Genomic DNA, 22215 nt, shown 5'->3' with positions numbered 1-22215 from the left:
ATTGCTTGCATCCAATTCTCCCAGTCCTTGCTCTGTACAGCCTCTTCATATGTGCTAGGCTCAGAATACTCTATGTCTTCTGTCACCATCAGACAAAAGGAACATATACTCAGCATCAGAGTATCTGGTTGAAGGCTTGCAATTTCTCTTGATTCTATCCCTGGCTAGTCTCCAACTATCTGGTGCAACTGGACTGGAAGTTTGTGCTTGCTGTGGAGATTGTACAGCATCAGCAATCTCAGACTCTTTTCCCTGATGAACTTCCCCATGCTCCACTTCAATCTCAGAAACTCCTTCATGCTCAATCTTTGAAACAACAGTCTTTTTCTTGAAAGACAACTCATGCTCCCAGAAAATGACATCTCTGCCATTTCTAGGTTCCACACACCATAGCCGATACCCCTTCACTCCTGGCTGGTATCCAACCATAATGCACTTGAGAGCCCAAGCCTCTAGCTTGCCTTGTTTAATATGTGCAAAAGCCAAGCAACCAAAAGTTTTCAGATTTTCATAGCTCCCAAGTCTCCCAAACCACCTATTATATGGAATATCTCTACCTATGCTAGATGAGGGACACATATTGATGAGTTTCACTGCTGTAGAAGCTGCCTTAGCCCAGAACCTCTTCTCCAATTCGGCCGCAAGCAACATACACCTAACCCTTTCAAGAATGGTTCGGTTGAATCTCTCAGCCACCCCATTTTGTTGGGGGTTCATGGGGACTGTCCTGTGCCTCTTGATGCCCCTGGCTTTACAGAAACCATCAAATTCTCTTGACAGGTATTCCAAGCCATTATCAGTCCTCAGACATCCAAGCTTCAGCCTCTTCTCAGCCTCTACTTCAATACACCACTCTTTGAATCTGGAGAATGCCTCTGATTTCTCCTTCAATATGTAGATCCAGGCTTTCTTGGAGAAATCATCAATGATACTCATATTATACATACCTCCACCAATGGATTTCTCTTGAGCTGGCCCCCACAAGTTACTGTGGGCATAATTCAAGATTCTTGATGAAGTATGCACTGCCTTTGGATAAGGCAATTTCTTAGCCTTTCCTAATACACATTCCTCACACTCTGCTGAATCAATATCAGAATCCTTGCACTGCACCACACCCTTCTTGATCAACTCCTTCACTGTACCCATGGCAGGATGGCCAAGTCTTGTATGCCAGAGACTCAAGCTATTCGATATTTCCACATGAGATCCATCCAGGCTATTCATCAAAATTGTGGCTGACATGTAGTATAGGCTTCCTTTTCTCCTAGCCTTCATGAGAATCTTCCCATCCTTGCTCGCAATCATAGTTCCATTCTCAGACACTACTCTGCATCCTCTACTCTCAAGGGATCCCAGAGACACCAGATTCCTTTTAACCTCAGGAATGTTTCTGACAGAATTTAGAATGATCAAGCGGTCACTGTCAGCCCTTAGCCTTATTGTTCCTATCCCCTTCACTTCACAAATCTGATTGTTTCTAAGAGCTACAGATCCAGAAATCTCCTTCAAATTATCAAACCAATGCAGATTGGGGCTCATATGGAAGCTGCACCCGGAATCCATGATCCAAGAACCATTCTCCACATGCTCCATAACATTTAGAGCCACTGGAGCTTCATCATCTTCCACTGCCTGAGTAGTATTCACAGCTTTTCCACCCAATTCTGCCTGTTTCTTCTTCCAACCGTAGCAATCTTTCTTCAAATGACCCGGTTTCTTGCACCAATGGCTAGAACGAGTCTCTCTCTGATCAGTTGGTGGTGTTTGCTTGTAGGCCTCATTGAAATTCTTGAACGGCTTCTTTCCTATGAACCTTTTGATATTTAAGCTCTCAGAGATAGGATCGGTGGATCTCCCTTCTCCTTTCTGTAATTCTTTAGACCTCAAGGCCGATTGCACCTCAAGAAGTGTGATGGTCTTCTCTCGGCCATAAAGAATTGCATCGCGTAGCTGATCATAACTTTGAGGAAGCGCATTCAATAATAATATGGCCTTATCCTCATCACCAATAGAAACATCAATATTTTAAAGATCATCTACAGTCTTATTGAAATCCTCTAACTGCTCTAGAATCGATTTTCCATCCACAAATTTGTATGAATATAAGCGCTGCTTCATAAGCAACCTATTGGCTAAAGATTTCGTAAGGTATAAATCTTCAAGTTTAGCCATGATACCTGCCGCTTTAGTTTCTCAGGATATTTCCCTCAGAACTTTACCTCCGAGACATAAAACAATCGTGCTGAATGCTTTCGCTTCAATCTCCTCATCTTTCAAATCAGATTTCCGATCCGAGGCCTCTGCCTCCTTTCCATCCGTAGTCTCCTTCGCTCCTTTCGTCAGAGCTGAAGATAGTCCCTGCTGCGTAAGCATAGCACGCACCTTCATCCTCCACAAGGCAAAATCGTTCTTGTCTGTGAACTTTTCGGCTTCAAATATTGATGCCATCTCTGCATCGCGGATTCGATTCCAACCCGAAAAAAAAAGTATCGGAGAAAATTTCAGCTTCCTTTCTTCCCACCGGACGGCGCCAATTGTTAGGATCTTTGTGAATGTTGAAGAACAATTGAGAAACCAAGAAAACTCTTATTGAATTTGAAGGATACAATTTTAGCTAAAAGTAACGAACTCAATCAGCTAAACTAACTACTTGTACAAGAATTTGAACATAACGGCTAGTTAAGATCAATGGCTCAGATTTGATCTCATTTAACTAAATCTAATCCTACGGCTACTGAACATCCTTACGTTTATGAGCTTGATTAAGCTTCTGGGCCGTAGCTAAGCTTCCCATAGTCTTTCCCACAGCTGATCCATCAAAACCTCACATTCCGGGAACCACGGTAGAAGGAAATTTCGTTCAAAGGGTTTTAGAAATCGCCGATAGAGAGAGAAATATGTTAGAAATAATGGGAAGAAATTCTCAAGCCGTGTACAGGCGGTACTCTAACTATTACAATCAAAAGGAAACTTGCAACAAAAAGAGGAATGAAAATTACAACGGAAATAAAGCAAACCAAATTTATAAGTCGAGTCGAGGAAAGCCCTCTTTCCGCAAGACAAATTACGCCCCGGCTAGTGCTCACGGAATGGCGTATTGCCCCCAAAGATAAAACGACTTCCTCCTAGCGTGTAGAAGCACCTCAAACCCGCTAGGCACCGGCGAACTTGATGGAGTTCCGAGAATCGAGCTAGACAATGCTCCTAAGATGCACACTATGATGTAGAGACCTTAGAGAGAAAAGATGATGATGTTTGTTGTTGGTGTTCGTCTCTCTACAACTCCGTGCCTTTTATAGGCATCAAATGTGGACATGGAAGGTCATGGAATTAACCACCATAAACCACAAAATTAACACAAGAACATGAAACACCAAAGGACATGAAAGTGAAAGGTTTGAAACCTTTCAAATGTCACACGTTTCCAACAATCCCCCACATTGGTTAGAGCATTGCAAGCTCAAACCAACACAAGACGTGTATGCATGCATGCAGACTCTTTGCTCAATTCTCGAGAAACAATATTGCATTTGGAATAGTAGCTTGGGGCTTTGAACTTTCCATAGTCAACACTATCGGGCATACCGGCGGCCTGGTGGACGTGATGCCTTGAACCATTCCTCCTTGGTGTATACCGAGACAATAATATTGACACAATATTATTTACAAACTCATCAGTTCTCACGTTTGTGTCCTTTACTGGCCATGGAACACCACTTTGGATTCATAAGTGATTCACATGTTGAAGCGACCCACACTTCTTCATTTACATAGGTGATTCTTTTCTAGGTATCCTGCAATACCCACCTCCTCGAGGTTTCTCAGAATCATTAAAAGTCAAAACTTAGCCTCTTACCACATGCAGGTAACAACACTCAATGCTTTCTAAAGAATGGGCGAAGATTAAAAATCTTCCGAGTGTTACAACTAGATTCATATAGCTTCGTTTTCCCATTGAACCAAGCCCATGGGATCTCCAATCGTATGGTTGGGTTACCACTATATTCATCTTTTAAGATGTGATTTTCAGTCCCATTCCTTTTAGCAATTTATGCATTTGATCACGGTTTAAACCTTTTGTTAACGGATCCGCTAAGTTATCCACTGACCTTACATAGTCAACTGTGATAACACCACTTGTGATCAATTGCCTGACGGTATTATGTCGCCGACGAATATGTCGAGACTTACCATTGTATAAGCCACTATGTGCTCTCCCTATAGCTGCTTGGCTATCACAGTATATCACTACTGTCGGCACTGGCTTCTTCCAACATGGAATACATTCTAGGAAATTTCTGAGCCACTCGGCTTCTTCCCCTGCTTTATCCAATGCGATAAACTCAGATTCCATGGTGGAACGAGCAATACACGTCTGTTTCGTTGATTTCCACGAAACGGCACCACCCCCCACAGTGAACACATAACCACTCGTCGAGAACGAGTCTTTTGAATCAGAGATCCAATTTGCATCACAGTACCCTTCAAGTACTTGAGGATATCTTGTGTACTGCAGCTCAAAGTTAAGAGTATACTTCAAGTATCACAAAACCCTACGCAGAGCTTTCCAATGTTCCTTGCTTGGGTTGCTCGTAAATCGGCTCAGCTTATTCACCGTACACGCAAGATCTGGTCGGGTGCAGTTTGTGATAAACATCAAACTCCCTATGATCCTTGCATATTCTTCTTGAGCTACAGGTTCACCCGTGTGCTTACTCAAATGCACGTTGGGTTCCAATGGAGTCTTAGCTGGCTCACAATCGAATGAGTGAAATTTCTTTAGCACTTTCTCAATATAATGAGATTGTGTCAGAGCAATTCCCTCATGATTCCTTTTAATTTTGATTCCGAGAATCACATCAGCTAAACCCATATCTTTCATGTCGAAATTTCTCTTCAACATGTTTTTGGTTTCGTTGATAATGGCACTATTGCTGCCCGTAATCAACATATCATCTACATAAAGACACACAATAATAAAACCGTTATCTGTGTTCTTAATGTAAACACACTTATCGCACTCATTGATAGTGAAACCATTTGCCAACATCACGTTGTCAAATTTTAAATGCCATTGTAATGGTGCTTGCTTCAACCCATATAATGACTTTACCAGTTTGCATACTTTACGCTCTTGCCCCTTACAAGGGTAAACATTCTCAAAGAATATAGCATTCCTTGACTCAATCGTTATTCCTTCAGCCACGCCAGGCACAGCTGACCTATGGACTAGGAAACGATAGGCACTACTATTAAGTGCATGGCCAATAAAGATGCAATCGACTGTTTTAGGGCCTATTGCAACTTGTTTCGGAGGTGGCACTTCTACCTTCGCTAAACACCCCCACACTTTGAGGTATGAATACGAAGGTTTCTTCCCTTTCCACAACTCATAAGGAGTTACATCCCTATTTTTTAGTGGAATTTTGTTCAGGATATGATTCGCTGTTAACACAGCTTCCCCCCACATGTTTTGGGGTAATCCTGAATTAATCAACAAAGCATTCATCATCTCTTTTAGTGTTCGATTTTTGCGTTCAGCAACACCATTTGATTGAGGAGAATATGGAGCTGTGGTTTGGTGAATTATACCACTTGCATGGCATAATTCTGCAAACGGCGCTACATACTCACCACCTCTATCACTTCGAACACACTTAATTCGACAATTAAGTTGATTTTCGGCTTCATTTTTGAAGTCTTTAAACGCTTCAATTGCCTCATCTTTACTTCTTAATAAGTAAAGGTAACAATACCTTGTGCAATCATCTATAAATGTGATGAAATACTTTTTACCACCTCTAGTTTGCACAAATTTTAAATCACATACGTCTGTATGGATTAACTCTAGAGGTTTTGTGCTTCGCTCTACCGAATGGAACGGCAGTTTAGCCATTTTGGCTTCAACACACACTTCACATCTTTCTTGTGAGTTAAACTTATCTACTTTTAGTAAATTAAGATTTACTAATCTTTTTATAGCATTTAGATTTACATGTCCCAATCTATTGTGCCATAAGTCAGAGCTTTCAAGCAAATAAGAGGATGTGTCATTTTCCTTATTGCTTATTCCTTTTCCACGGTGAATGACCGTAACATTCAGCTCAAAAAGCCCATTCACTAGGTGACCTTCACCTATGAACTTTTCATACTTGGTCAATATAACCTTTTCACACTCAAATTCTAGTGAAAATCCATGATTTACTAGAAGTGAGCCTGACACCAAATTATTTCGGATGTCTGGGACATGCAGTACATCCCTAAGGGTAAGAACTTTTCCAGATCCTAATTTTAGGAACACATTACCCACACCAACCACCTTAGAAGAGGCTTGGTTTCCCATACGTACTTTTCTACCTCCAACAGATTTGTAGGTAGAAAAAACGCTTCTTTCGGAGCACACATGACATGTGGCACCTGTATCAACAAACCATTCATTTGGATTGTTACCATGGTTCACATCGGAGACCATTGCGATCACCTCGTGATCTTTGTTGTTTATAACAACACGTTCAAATAATTTGCACAATATTGTCTCCAACAATAAGTACACAATTATATTGAACCATATGTGCATTGGTATATTCAACAACCCATGCATCCCAATTATTACTACCAAGTCAAAATTGGTCTTGCTTGTCAACTGACAAACGATAAACACAATTCTCAAGAGAATAGATCTCAAGGAATTAACCATTTCGTAGCTCATGAATATTGGTATTGTTCGTTTCTTCATTCCAGCTTTGGTGCTCATGTTTCCTCCAACTTCAATTGGTATAATCCTGTCTTAGAAGAGTACACTAATTTGTCTTGCGATTGTTAGAAATAATGGGAAGAAATTCCCAAGCCGTGTACAGGCGGTACTCTAACTATTACAATCAAAAGGAAACTTGCAACAAAAAGAGGAATGAAAATTACAACGGAAATAAAGCAAACCAAATTTATAAGTCGAGTCGAGGAAAGCCCTCTTTCCGCAAGACAAATTACGCCCCGGCTAGTGCTCACGGAATGGCGTATTGCCCCCAAAGATAAAACGACTTTCTCCTAGCGTGTAGAAGCACCTCAAACCCGCTAGGCACCGGCGAACTTGATGGAGTTCCGAGAATCGAGCTAGACAATGCTCCTAAGATGCACACTATGATGTAGAGACCTTAGAGAGAAAAGATGATGATGTTTGTTGTTGGTGTTCGTCTCTCTACAACTCCGTGCCTTTTATAGGCATCAAATGTGGACATGGAAGGTCATGGAATTAACCACCATAAACCACAAAATTAACACAAGAACATGAAACACCAAAGGACATGAAAGTGAAAGGTTTGAAACCTTTCAAATGTCACACGTTTCCAACAATCCCCCACATTGGTTAGAGCATTGCAAGCTCAAACCAACACAAGACGTGTATGCATGCATGCAGACTCTTTGCTCAATTCTCGAGAAACAATATTGCATTTGGAATAGTAGCTTGGGGCTTTGAACTTTCCATAGTCAACACTATCGGGCATACCGGCGGCCTGGTGGACGTGATGCCTTGAACCATTCCTCCTTGGTGTATACCGAGACAATAATATTGACACAATATTATTTACAAACTCATCAGTTCTCACGTTTGTGTCCTTTACTGGCCATGGAACACCACTTTGGATTCATAAGTGATTCACATGTTGAAGCGGCCCACACTTCTTCACTTACATAGGTGATTCTTTTCTAGGTATCCTGCAATATCCACCTCCTCGAGGTTTCTCAGAATCATTAAAGGTCAAAACTTAGCCTCTTACCACATGCAGGTAACAACACTCAATGCTTTCTAAAGAATGGGCGAAGATTAAAAATCTTCCGAGTGTTACAACTAGATTCATATAGCTTCGTTTTCCCATTGAACCAAGCCCATGGGATCTCCAATCGTATGGTTGGGTTACCACTATATTCATCTTTTAAGATGTGATTTTCAGTCCCATTCCTTTTAGCAATTTATGCATTTGATCACGGTTTAAACCTTTTGTTAACGGATCCGCTAAGTTATCCACTGACCTTACATAGTCAACTGTGATAACACCACTTGTGATCAATTGCCTGACGGTATTATGTCGCCGACGAATATGTCGAGACTTACCATTGTATAAGCCACTATGTGCTCTCCCTATAGCTGCTTGGCTATCACAGTATATCACTACTGTCGGCACTGGCTTCTTCCAACATGGAATACATTCTAGGAAATTTCTGAGCCACTCGGCTTCTTCCCCTGCTTTATCCAATGCGATAAACTCAGATTCCATGGTGGAACGAGCAATACACGTCTGTTTCGTTGATTTCCACGAAACGGCACCACCCCCCACAGTGAACACATAACCACTCGTCGAGAACGAGTCTTTTGAATCAGAGATCCAATTTGCATCACAGTACCCTTCAAGTACTTGAGGATATCTTGTGTACTGCAGCTCAAAGTTAAGAGTATACTTCAAGTATCACAAAACCCTACGCAGAGCTTTCCAATGTTCCTTGCTTGGGTTGCTCGTAAATCGGCTCAGCTTATTCACCGTACACGCAAGATCTGGTCGGGTGCAGTTTGTGATAAACATCAAACTCCCTATGATCCTTGCATATTCTTCTTGAGCTACAGGTTCACCCGTGTGCTTACTCAAATGCACGTTGGGTTCCAATGGAGTCTTAGCTGGCTCACAATCGAATGAGTGAAATTTCTTTAGCACTTTCTCAATATAATGAGATTGTGTCAGAGCAATTCCCTCATGATTCCTTTTAATTTTGATTCCGAGAATCACATCAGCTAAACCCATATCTTTCATGTCGAAATTTCTCTTCAACATGTTTTTGGTTTCGTTGATAATGGCACTATTGCTGCCCGTAATCAACATATCATCTACATAAAGACACACAATAATAAAACCGTTATCTGTGTTCTTAATGTAAACACACTTATCGCACTCATTGATAGTGAAACCATTTGCCAACATCACGTTGTCAAATTTTAAATGCCATTGTAATGGTGCTTGCTTCAACCCATATAATGACTTTACCAGTTTGCATACTTTACGCTCTTGCCCCTTACAAGGGTAAACATTCTCAAAGAATATAGCATTCCTTGACTCAATCGTTATTCCTTCAGCCACGCCAGGCACAGCTGACCTATGGACTAGGAAACGATAGGCACTACTATTAAGTGCATGGCCAATAAAGATGCAATCGACTGTTTTAGGGCCTATTGCAACTTGTTTCGGAGGTGGCACTTCTACCTTCGCTAAACACCCCCACACTTTGAGGTATGAATACGAAGGTTTCTTCCCTTTCCACAACTCATAAGGAGTTACATCCCTATTTTTTAGTGGAATTTTGTTCAGGATATGATTCGCTGTTAACACAGCTTCCCCCCACATGTTTTGGGGTAATCCTGAATTAATCAACAAAGCATTCATCATCTCTTTTAGTGTTCGATTTTTGCGTTCAGCAACACCATTTGATTGAGGAGAATATGGAGCTGTGGTTTGGTGAATTATACCACTTGCATGGCATAATTCTGCAAACGGCGCTACATACTCACCACCTCTATCACTTCGAACACACTTAATTCGACAATTAAGTTGATTTTCGGCTTCATTTTTGAAGTCTTTAAACGCTTCAATTGCCTCATCTTTACTTCTTAATAAGTAAAGGTAACAATACCTTGTGCAATCATCTATAAATGTGATGAAATACTTTTTACCACCTCTAGTTTGCACAAATTTTAAATCACATACGTCTGTATGGATTAACTCTAGAGGTTTTGTGCTTCGCTCTACCGAATGGAACGGCAGTTTAGCCATTTTGGCTTCAACACACACTTCACATCTTTCTTGTGAGTTAAACTTATCTACTTTTAGTAAATTAAGATTTACTAATCTTTTTATAGCATTTAGATTTACATGTCCCAATCTATTGTGCCATAAGTCAGAGCTTTCAAGCAAATAAGAGGATGTGTCATTTTCCTTATTGCTTATTCCTTTTCCACGGTGAATGACCGTAACATTCAGCTCAAAAAGCCCATTCACTAGGTGACCTTCACCTATGAACTTTTCATACTTGGTCAATATAACCTTTTCACACTCAAATTCTAGTGAAAATCCATGATTTACTAGAAGTGAGCCTGACACCAAATTATTTCGGATGTCTGGGACATGCAGTACATCCCTAAGGGTAAGAACTTTTCCAGATCCTAATTTTAGGAACACATTACCCACACCAACCACCTTAGAAGAGGCTTGGTTTCCCATACGTACTTTTCTACCTCCAACAGATTTGTAGGTAGAAAAAACGCTTCTTTCGGAGCACACATGACATGTGGCACCTGTATCAACAAACCATTCATTTGGATTGTTACCATGGTTCACATCGGAGACCATTGCGATCACCTCGTGATCTTTGTTGTTTATAACAACACGTTCAAATAATTTGCACAATATTGTCTCCAACAATAAGTACACAATTATATTGAACCATATGTGCATTGGTATATTCAACAACCCATGCATCCCAATTATTACTACCAAGTCAAAATTGGTCTTGCTTGTCAACTGACAAACGATAAACACAATTCTCAAGAGAATAGATCTCAAGGAATTAACCATTTCGTAGCTCATGAATATTGGTATTGTTCGTTTCTTCATTCCAGCTTTGGTGCTCATGTTTCCTCCAACTTCAATTGGTATAATCCTGTCTTAGAAGAGTACACTAATTTGTCTTGCGATTGTTAGAAATAATGGGAAGAAATTCCCAAGCCGTGTACAGGCGGTACTCTAACTATTACAATCAAAAGGAAACTTGCAACAAAAAGAGGAATGAAAATTACAACGGAAATAAAGCAAACCAAATTTATAAGTCGAGTCGAGGAAAGCCCTCTTTCCGCAAGACAAATTACGCCCCGGCTAGTGCTCACGGAATGGCGTATTGCCCCCAAAGATAAAACGACTTTCTCCTAGCGTGTAGAAGCACCTCAAACCCGCTAGGCACCGGCGAACTTGATGGAGTTCCGAGAATCGAGCTAGACAATGCTCCTAAGATGCACACTATGATGTAGAGACCTTAGAGAGAAAAGATGATGATGTTTGTTGTTGGTGTTCGTCTCTCTACAACTCCGTGCCTTTTATAGGCATCAAATGTGGACATGGAAGGTCATGGAATTAACCACCATAAACCACAAAATTAACACAAGAACATGAAACACCAAAGGACATGAAAGTGAAAGGTTTGAAACCTTTCAAATGTCACACGTTTCCAACAATCCCCCACATTGGTTAGAGCATTGCAAGCTCAAACCAACACAAGACGTGTATGCATGCATGCAGACTCTTTGCTCAATTCTCGAGAAACAATATTGCATTTGGAATAGTAGCTTGGGGCTTTGAACTTTCCATAGTCAACACTATCGGGCATACCGGCGGCCTGGTGGACGTGATGCCTTGAACCATTCCTCCTTGGTGTATACCGAGACAATAATATTGACACAATATTATTTACAAACTCATCAGTTCTCACGTTTGTGTCCTTTACTGGCCATGGAACACCACTTTGGATTCATAAGTGATTCACATGTTGAAGCGGCCCACACTTCTTCACTTACATAGGTGATTCTTTTCTAGGTATCCTGCAATATCCACCTCCTCGAGGTTTCTCAGAATCATTAAAGGTCAAAACTTAGCCTCTTACCACATGCAGGTAACAACACTCAATGCTTTCTAAAGAATGGGCGAAGATTAAAAATCTTCCGAGTGTTACAACTAGATTCATATAGCTTCGTTTTCCCATTGAACCAAGCCCATGGGATCTCCAATCGTATGGTTGGGTTACCACTATATTCATCTTTTAAGATGTGATTTTCAGTCCCATTCCTTTTAGCAATTTATGCATTTGATCACGGTTTAAACCTTTTGTTAACGGATCCGCTAAGTTATCCACTGACCTTACATAGTCAACTGTGATAACACCACTTGTGATCAATTGCCTGACGGTATTATGTCGCCGACGAATATGTCGAGACTTACCATTGTATAAGCCACTATGTGCTCTCCCTATAGCTGCTTGGCTATCACAGTATATCACTACTGTCGGCACTGGCTTCTTCCAACATGGAATACATTCTAGGAAATTTCTGAGCCACTCGGCTTCTTCCCCTGCTTTATCCAATGCGATAAACTCAGATTCCATGGTGGAACGAGCAATACACGTCTGTTTCGTTGATTTCCACGAAACGGCACCACCCCCCACAGTGAACACATAACCACTCGTCGAGAACGAGTCTTTTGAATCAGAGATCCAATTTGCATCACAGTACCCTTCAAGTACTTGAGGATATCTTGTGTACTGCAGCTCAAAGTTAAGAGTATACTTCAAGTATCACAAAACCCTACGCAGAGCTTTCCAATGTTCCTTGCTTGGGTTGCTCGTAAATCGGCTCAGCTTATTCACCGTACACGCAAGATCTGGTCGGGTGCAGTTTGTGATAAACATCAAACTCCCTATGATCCTTGCATATTCTTCTTGAGCTACAGGTTCACCCGTGTGCTTACTCAAATGCACGTTGGGTTCCAATGGAGTCTTAGCTGGCTCACAATCGAATGAGTGAAATTTCTTTAGCACTTTCTCAATATAATGAGATTGTGTCAGAGCAATTCCCTCATGATTCCTTTTAATTTTGATTCCGAGAATCACATCAGCTAAACCCATATCTTTCATGTCGAAATTTCTCTTCAACATGTTTTTGGTTTCGTTGATAATGGCACTATTGCTGCCCGTAATCAACATATCATCTACATAAAGACACACAATAATAAAACCGTTATCTGTGTTCTTAATGTAAACACACTTATCGCACTCATTGATAGTGAAACCATTTGCCAACATCACGTTGTCAAATTTTAAATGCCATTGTAATGGTGCTTGCTTCAACCCATATAATGACTTTACCAGTTTGCATACTTTACGCTCTTGCCCCTTACAAGGGTAAACATTCTCAAAGAATATAGCATTCCTTGACTCAATCGTTATTCCTTCAGCCACGCCAGGCACAGCTGACCTATGGACTAGGAAACGATAGGCACTACTATTAAGTGCATGGCCAATAAAGATGCAATCGACTGTTTTAGGGCCTATTGCAACTTGTTTCGGAGGTGGCACTTCTACCTTCGCTAAACACCCCCACACTTTGAGGTATGAATACGAAGGTTTCTTCCCTTTCCACAACTCATAAGGAGTTACATCCCTATTTTTTAGTGGAATTTTGTTCAGGATATGATTCGCTGTTAACACAGCTTCCCCCCACATGTTTTGGGGTAATCCTGAATTAATCAACAAAGCATTCATCATCTCTTTTAGTGTTCGATTTTTGCGTTCAGCAACACCATTTGATTGAGGAGAATATGGAGCTGTGGTTTGGTGAATTATACCACTTGCATGGCATAATTCTGCAAACGGCGCTACATACTCACCACCTCTATCACTTCGAACACACTTAATTCGACAATTAAGTTGATTTTCGGCTTCATTTTTGAAGTCTTTAAACGCTTCAATTGCCTCATCTTTACTTCTTAATAAGTAAAGGTAACAATACCTTGTGCAATCATCTATAAATGTGATGAAATACTTTTTACCACCTCTAGTTTGCACAAATTTTAAATCACATACGTCTGTATGGATTAACTCTAGAGGTTTGTGCTTCGCTCTACCGAATGGAACGGCAGTTTAGCCATTTTGGCTTCAACACACACTTCACATCTTTCTTGTGAGTTAAACTTATCTACTTTTAGTAAATTAAGATTTACTAATCTTTTTATAGCATTTAGATTTACATGTCCCAATCTATTGTGCCATAAGTCAGAGCTTTCAAGCAAATAAGAGGATGTGTCATTTTCCTTATTGCTTATTCCTTTTCCACGGTGAATGACCGTAACATTCAGCTCAAAAAGCCCATTCACTAGGTGACCTTCACCTATGAACTTTTCATACTTGGTCAATATAACCTTTTCACACTCAAATTCTAGTGAAAATCCATGATTTACTAGAAGTGAGCCTGACACCAAATTATTTCGGATGTCTGGGACATGCAGTACATCCCTAAGGGTAAGAACTTTTCCAGATCCTAATTTTAGGAACACATTACCCACACCAACCACCTTAGAAGAGGCTTGGTTTCCCATACGTACTTTTCTACCTCCAACAGATTTGTAGGTAGAAAAAACGCTTCTTTCGGAGCACACATGACATGTGGCACCTGTATCAACAAACCATTCATTTGGATTGTTACCATGGTTCACATCGGAGACCATTGCGATCACCTCGTGATCTTTGTTGTTTATAACAACACGTTCAAATAATTTGCACAATATTGTCTCCAACAATAAGTACACAATTATATTGAACCATATGTGCATTGGTATATTCAACAACCCATGCATCCCAATTATTACTACCAAGTCAAAATTGGTCTTGCTTGTCAACTGACAAACGATAAACACAATTCTCAAGAGAATAGATCTCAAGGAATTAACCATTTCGTAGCTCATGAATATTGGTATTGTTCGTTTCTTCATTCCAGCTTTGGTGCTCATGTTTCCTCCAACTTCAATTGGTATAATCCTGTCTTAGAAGAGTACACTAATTTGTCTTGCGATTGTTAGAAATAATGGGAAGAAATTCCCAAGCCGTGTACAGGCGGTACTCTAACTATTACAATCAAAAGGAAACTTGCAACAAAAAGAGGAATGAAAATTACAACGGAAATAAAGCAAACCAAATTTATAAGTCGAGTCGAGGAAAGCCCTCTTTCCGCAAGACAAATTACGCCCCGGCTAGTGCTCACGGAATGGCGTATTGCCCCCAAAGATAAAACGACTTTCTCCTAGCGTGTAGAAGCACCTCAAACCCGCTAGGCACCGGCGAACTTGATGGAGTTCCGAGAATCGAGCTAGACAATGCTCCTAAGATGCACACTATGATGTAGAGACCTTAGAGAGAAAAGATGATGATGTTTGTTGTTGGTGTTCGTCTCTCTACAACTCCGTGCCTTTTATAGGCATCAAATGTGGACATGGAAGGTCATGGAATTAACCACCATAAACCACAAAATTAACACAAGAACATGAAACACCAAAGGACATGAAAGTGAAAGGTTTGAAACCTTTCAAATGTCACACGTTTCCAACAATCCCCCACATTGGTTAGAGCATTGCAAGCTCAAACCAACACAAGACGTGTATGCATGCATGCAGACTCTTTGCTCAATTCTCGAGAAACAATATTGCATTTGGAATAGTAGCTTGGGGCTTTGAACTTTCCATAGTCAACACTATCGGGCATACCGGCGGCCTGGTGGACGTGATGCCTTGAACCATTCCTCCTTGGTGTATACCGAGACAATAATATTGACACAATATTATTTACAAACTCATCAGTTCTCACGTTTGTGTCCTTTACTGGCCATGGAACACCACTTTGGATTCATAAGTGATTCACATGTTGAAGCGGCCCACACTTCTTCACTTACATAGGTGATTCTTTTCTAGGTATCCTGCAATATCCACCTCCTCGAGGTTTCTCAGAATCATTAAAGGTCAAAACTTAGCCTCTTACCACATGCAGGTAACAACACTCAATGCTTTCTAAAGAATGGGCGAAGATTAAAAATCTTCCGAGTGTTACAACTAGATTCATATAGCTTCGTTTTCCCATTGAACCAAGCCCATGGGATCTCCAATCGTATGGTTGGGTTACCACTATATTCATCTTTTAAGATGTGATTTTCAGTCCCATTCCTTTTAGCAATTTATGCATTTGATCACGGTTTAAACCTTTTGTTAACGGATCCGCTAAGTTATCCACTGACCTTACATAGTCAACTGTGATAACACCACTTGTGATCAATTGCCTGACGGTATTATGTCGCCGACGAATATGTCGAGACTTACCATTGTATAAGCCACTATGTGCTCTCCCTATAGCTGCTTGGCTATCACAGTATATCACTACTGTCGGCACTGGCTTCTTCCAACATGGAATACATTCTAGGAAATTTCTGAGCCACTCGGCTTCTTCCCCTGCTTTATCCAATGCGATAAACTCAGATTCCATGGTGGAACGAGCAATACACGTCTGTTTCGTTGATTTCCACGAAACGGCACCACCCCCCACAGTGAACACATAACCACTCGTCGAGAACGAGTCTTTTGAATCAGAGATCCAATTTGCATCACAGTACCCTTCAAGTACTTGAGGATATCTTGTGTACTGCAGCTCAAAGTTAAGAGTATACTTCAAGTATCACAAAACCCTACGCAGAGCTTTCCAATGTTCCTTGCTTGGGTTGCTCGTAAATCGGCTCAGCTTATTCACCGTACACGCAAGATCTGGTCGGGTGCAGTTTGTGATAAACATCAAACTCCCTATGATCCTTGCATATTCTTCTTGAGCTACAGGTTCACCCGTGTGCTTACTCAAATGCACGTTGGGTTCCAATGGAGTCTTAGCTGGCTCACAATCGAATGAGTGAAATTTCTTTAGCACTTTCTCAATATAATGAGATTGTGTCAGAGCAATTCCCTCATGATTCCTTTTAATTTTGATTCCGAGAATCACATCAGCTAAACCCATATCTTTCATGTCGAAATTTCTCTTCAACATGTTTTTGGTTTCGTTGATAATGGCACTATTGCTGCCCGTAATCAACATATCATCTACATAAAGACACACAATAATAAAACCGTTATCTGTGTTCTTAATGTAAACACACTTATCGCACTCATTGATAGTGAAACCATTTGCCAACATCACGTTGTCAAATTTTAAATGCCATTGTAATGGTGCTTGCTTCAACCCATATAATGACTTTACCAGTTTGCATACTTTACGCTCTTGCCCCTTACAAGGGTAAACATTCTCAAAGAATATAGCATTCCTTGACTCAATCGTTATTCCTTCAGCCACGCCAGGCACAGCTGACCTATGGACTAGGAAACGATAGGCACTACTATTAAGTGCATGGCCAATAAAGATGCAATCGACTGTTTTAGGGCCTATTGCAACTTGTTTCGGAGGTGGCACTTCTACCTTCGCTAAACACCCCCACACTTTGAGGTATGAATACGAAGGTTTCTTCCCTTTCCACAACTCATAAGGAGTTACATCCCTATTTTTTAGTGGAATTTTGTTCAGGATATGATTCGCTGTTAACACAGCTTCCCCCCACATGTTTTGGGGTAATCCTGAATTAATCAACAAAGCATTCATCATCTCTTTTAGTGTTCGATTTTTGCGTTCAGCAACACCATTTGATTGAGGAGAATATGGAGCTGTGGTTTGGTGAATTATACCACTTGCATGGCATAATTCTGCAAACGGCGCTACATACTCACCACCTCTATCACTTCGAACACACTTAATTCGACAATTAAGTTGATTTTCGGCTTCATTTTTGAAGTCTTTAAACGCTTCAATTGCCTCATCTTTACTTCTTAATAAGTAAAGGTAACAATACCTTGTGCAATCATCTATAAATGTGATGAAATACTTTTTACCACCTCTAGTTTGCACAAATTTTAAATCACATACGTCTGTATGGATTAACTCTAGAGGTTTTGTGCTTCGCTCTACCGAATGGAACGGCAGTTTAGCCATTTTGGCTTCAACACACACTTCACATCTTTCTTGTGAGTTAAACTTATCTACTTTTAGTAAATTAAGATTTACTAATCTTTTTATAGCATTTAGATTTACATGTCCCAATCTATTGTGCCATAAGTCAGAGCTTTCAAGCAAATAAGAGGATGTGTCATTTTCCTTATTGCTTATTCCTTTTCCACGGTGAATGACCGTAACATTCAGCTCAAAAAGCCCATTCACTAGGTGACCTTCACCTATGAACTTTTCATACTTGGTCAATATAACCTTTTCACACTCAAATTCTAGTGAAAATCCATGATTTACTAGAAGTGAGCCTGACACCAAATTATTTCGGATGTCTGGGACATGCAGTACATCCCTAAGGGTAAGAACTTTTCCAGATCCTAATTTTAGGAACACATTACCCACACCAACCACCTTAGAAGAGGCTTGGTTTCCCATACGTACTTTTCTACCTCCAACAGATTTGTAGGTAGAAAAAACGCTTCTTTCGGAGCACACATGACATGTGGCACCTGTATCAACAAACCATTCATTTGGATTGTTACCATGGTTCACATCGGAGACCATTGCGATCACCTCGTGATCTTTGTTGTTGTTAATTTTTTCATGTTTTTGTCTCCATCATAAAAAAGTTAAGAGATGTAGACCAATTGTAATATGTAATCTCCACTTACCATAGAGTAATCTTTCAATTAAATTCAATACTACTACTATAGTTATCCAAAAAAGTGATTTCGATAAACTATACAAATCGAGAAAATTACAACACAAAACTAAATGAAGAATATTGGAACTCCCCATCGTAAACTCCTCCGACTCCATCCGTCACGGCGCCGGCGCCAATATTCTCATAGTCAGCGACTCAGTGTAGAACAGAGTATCCGACGATGAGGCAGCCGGTGTAGAACTGGCGGAGGGAGTGGACGTAGAGTGTGTCCCGGCGGATCCAGACTTTTGGATAGGGGTTCGAATTTTATAACAAAATAAAACATACCATATTAAAAATTAAATAATATTATAATAATATATTTAAAAAATAATGTTCAAGTTTAAAGTCACATAATCATAAAAAAATTTAAACTATCTAGTATCTAAAAATGGTCGGAAAATTGAATATTTTGAATTCATTCCAAGTATTAAAACGTTAACTAAAATAAATTGCAACTACCTAATATCTAAAAATATAAAATATTATCATAAAAAATAAATAGTAACATTTAAAAGCTATCTAAAATCTGCATAATATAGAATAATAACAACAAAAAACTACCCTAATATCTAAATTATAAACTAGAATAATAAAAAAGAAATAGTGATATTTAAAAGATACCTAAAATCTGCATAATAACATTAAAAAACTACCTAAGATCTAGAAAGAAAAGTGACAAAGAGAGGAGCAACCAATCTAATGCCAACACTGTGAGAAGTGGCTCATTTACCACTAGACTACCTATGCCATTTGTTAAATTCTTCTCAATAATATAGTAAGAATGGAATTATTTGGGGATACAGTCGTACCCCCTTGCTCTCAGTTGGATCCGCCAGTGCCTGGTAGGCCAGCATGTCGCATCTATAGAAGGCACACGGAGGGCAATAACTTGGTGCTTTCACGGGCACTCCATGCTCTAGAATGTGATGTCCCAGGCGAGAAAGCCACCGTCAACCACCGTTGCGTGCATACAAATACAACCATTACATGTAAGCGAAGTGATGCCGAATAGAAGAATGGAACTTGTCAAAGTTATAAACAGTGAAAAATGTTATTGTCGACCTTCGCTGACAATGAACAACGCGCAAAGCAAGAAAGTTAACCTAATCCCAAAAAACTGAAGCGGAGCCGTTGCACTATGATATCTATGAAAAGTCAAAACTAATAGATTTTTTTGAATTTTTTGACTTTGACTAATAGGAGTCGTAGGCGAGCTCCTAGAGCAAGTGGTGTATGTTCCGGGTGAGCCAGGCTATTGTTAAATGACGTTACTATTGACTGACATTATGTAATTTTTTTTTCATATTTTTTGGACATGGTGTGTACTGTTTCTAACATTTCTCTAATCAGAACTATACTTTTATAACTATCTACTGAGTTTTTCTATCGTATAGTTATGCAAGATTTTTTACTGGCATTAAGTGGTACAATTCAAAATCACAAATTTTATGAATTGGATTAATTTTCTAATCCGATATGAATAATATTTTCTTCGACTTTAATCTTGTATAAGTTAATAGAGAGCAATATCTCACTAAATTTTCACTGTTTCATAGGAGTATTTTATAAGAGCATCTCCAATGCCGGCGTCGCGACGCCGATTTTTTGCCGACGCCGGTTCTGACGCCGAACCATTGGAACCGGCGTCGGCGAAATCGGCGTCAAAATCGGCGTGGCCATGCCGATTCGCGCGATGACGCCGGTTCCGACGCCGATCCTCACGGCGCCATTGTGGGTCCCGGATCGGCGTCAAACCGGCGTCAGATTTTATTTTTTATTTTTTTTTCTTTTGAAAACACTACATATACGCGCTTTGAACGTCATTTTCATTCGCACCACTTGTTTTAACGAGTACTCTCTCTACCTTACTTTCTGTTCAAGATCAATAACGAGCAATGGAGAACAACTACGACGGTACTCCAGTGACTCCCGGGGGATGGTCTCAGACTCCCCCGCCTCCCGGTGTAGGGTCTCAGACGCCCCCGACTCCCGGGGTAGGGTCCCATACTTCCCAGGCTCCTGGGGGAGGTGGTTGGCCTCCGATGACCGGGTACTACAACATGTACCCGTGGCAGCAGATGATGCCGGGGTGGGCACCTGGCATGCAGCCCCCTATGCAGATGATGCCGGGGTGGGCACCCGGGATGCAGCCACCGGCGCAGCAGATGATTCCACCGGCGCAGCAGATGATTCCCCCGGCGCAGGGGACGCACGGGGGGGACAACGCCTATCGGCCGACTTTTGATTTTTCCACCGGTTCTTCACACACATCGACCCCAACGGATGCACAGTATACGGAGACCTTCTCCTTAGCGGACTTGGGTTTTGATATGAACGAGGTTCCGGAAACTCTCATTCAAAGCCAGGGAGTAGGGCGTGGTAAGAAGAAGGGCAAGGCCAAGAAGGTCGGCGAGTCGTCGCAGCCGGAGGCCGAAATCCGGGGCCGGAGGAAGTGGACGGACGCGGAGAACGTTGCGGTTGCCAAGGCGTGGGTGAGTGTCTGCGACGATCCTCTCGTTTCGAACAACCAGAGGATCGTCAACTTGTGGCCCAAGATAGCCGCAGCCTACAGGGCATTTTGCCCTGAAGGGAGACCGTGCACCGGGGAGGAGGTCCGGAAGTGCTGGGACAGAATCAGGTCTGGCGTCTCTCGATTTTCGGGTTTGTACTCCAACGCCCTCCGCATGCAGACCAGTGGCCAAACAGAGGAAGACTGCAGGAGGATTGCGGAGAGAGCCTACCCCGATCCGCAGAAGAAGTACTATGAGTTCACCTACTGGAACTGCTACGTTGTGCTCAACGAGTCAGAGAAATTCCGGGCAGGCGTCGACGCTGGCTGGCCGAAGAGGCAGAAACTGAACTATACCGGAGATTATAGCGGCGGCAGCAGTGGTTCGACAGACCTCTCCGAGACGGTCCAGGAGGTCCCGACTCCTCGTTCATTCGGTCGCCGACCTCGCCTGGTTGGCCAAAAGCGGGCGCAACAGGTTGTGAGGGGGGGCATCCCGAGTTCTCAGGGGGTCCATTCGACATCCCCCCTCGGCAGGTCTACCGAGGAGCTCAAATTCTTCGCGCGCCAACAAACGCGCGCTCAAATGGTGAAGACCTTAGCCGACGTCCAAGCTGCGGTGGACCCCGAGGTGAAGGATTTTCTTCGTGTATTGCTCCAGAGCCAGCGTGAAGAATTGGAGGCGATGAGGAGGGACACCGGCGGGAATAGCCGCGGCGTAGGTGGCGACGGAGGCGGCGGCGACGACGGTGAAGAAGCGCTGGGCGACGATGGAGATGAGGACGACGGCGAGGAGTGATTTTGTTTTACTTTTTAAAATTAATGTACTTTTTAATTTTTGTACTTTTTTTAAAATTATTGTACTTTTTTTTTAAAATTAATGTACTTTTTAAGTTTTAATATTATTATTCGAATTTTCCGTATTTGTCTCGTAAATTAAATTCCGTATGTTGATACGAGTGTAAATTAAATTATATAATTGTTATTAGTGATGTGGATAGGTAGTGTGAAGGCTATGTGAGGGTTATTTGATGTCCAGTTGATGTGGCAAGCTGATGTGGCAGGAGAATTGTAGTGCTGATGATGTGGCAGTGTGAAGGCTATGTGAGGGCTATTTGACGTCCAGTCTTACTGGAGATGCTCTAAGTCAATATTCTACATGGATGGTGGAAGGATTTTTGAAGAGTCAATTTTAGAGGGTTATACAGAAATAAATACTCCTTTCATCCATCCACTCTAAACGATTGATTTTCTTTTTGGTTATTTCACAATGAGTTACTGATTTCTATTTTTAACAAACTAAAAAAAAAATTAAAATTTTTTGACATTATAC

This window comes from Salvia splendens, chromosome 21 (genome assembly GCF_004379255.2).
Source record: "Salvia splendens isolate huo1 chromosome 21, SspV2, whole genome shotgun sequence".
Taxonomy (NCBI): domain Eukaryota; kingdom Viridiplantae; phylum Streptophyta; class Magnoliopsida; order Lamiales; family Lamiaceae; genus Salvia; species Salvia splendens.
The sequence above is the reverse complement of the archived record's forward strand: the minus strand, read 5'-3'. Positions refer to the sequence as shown.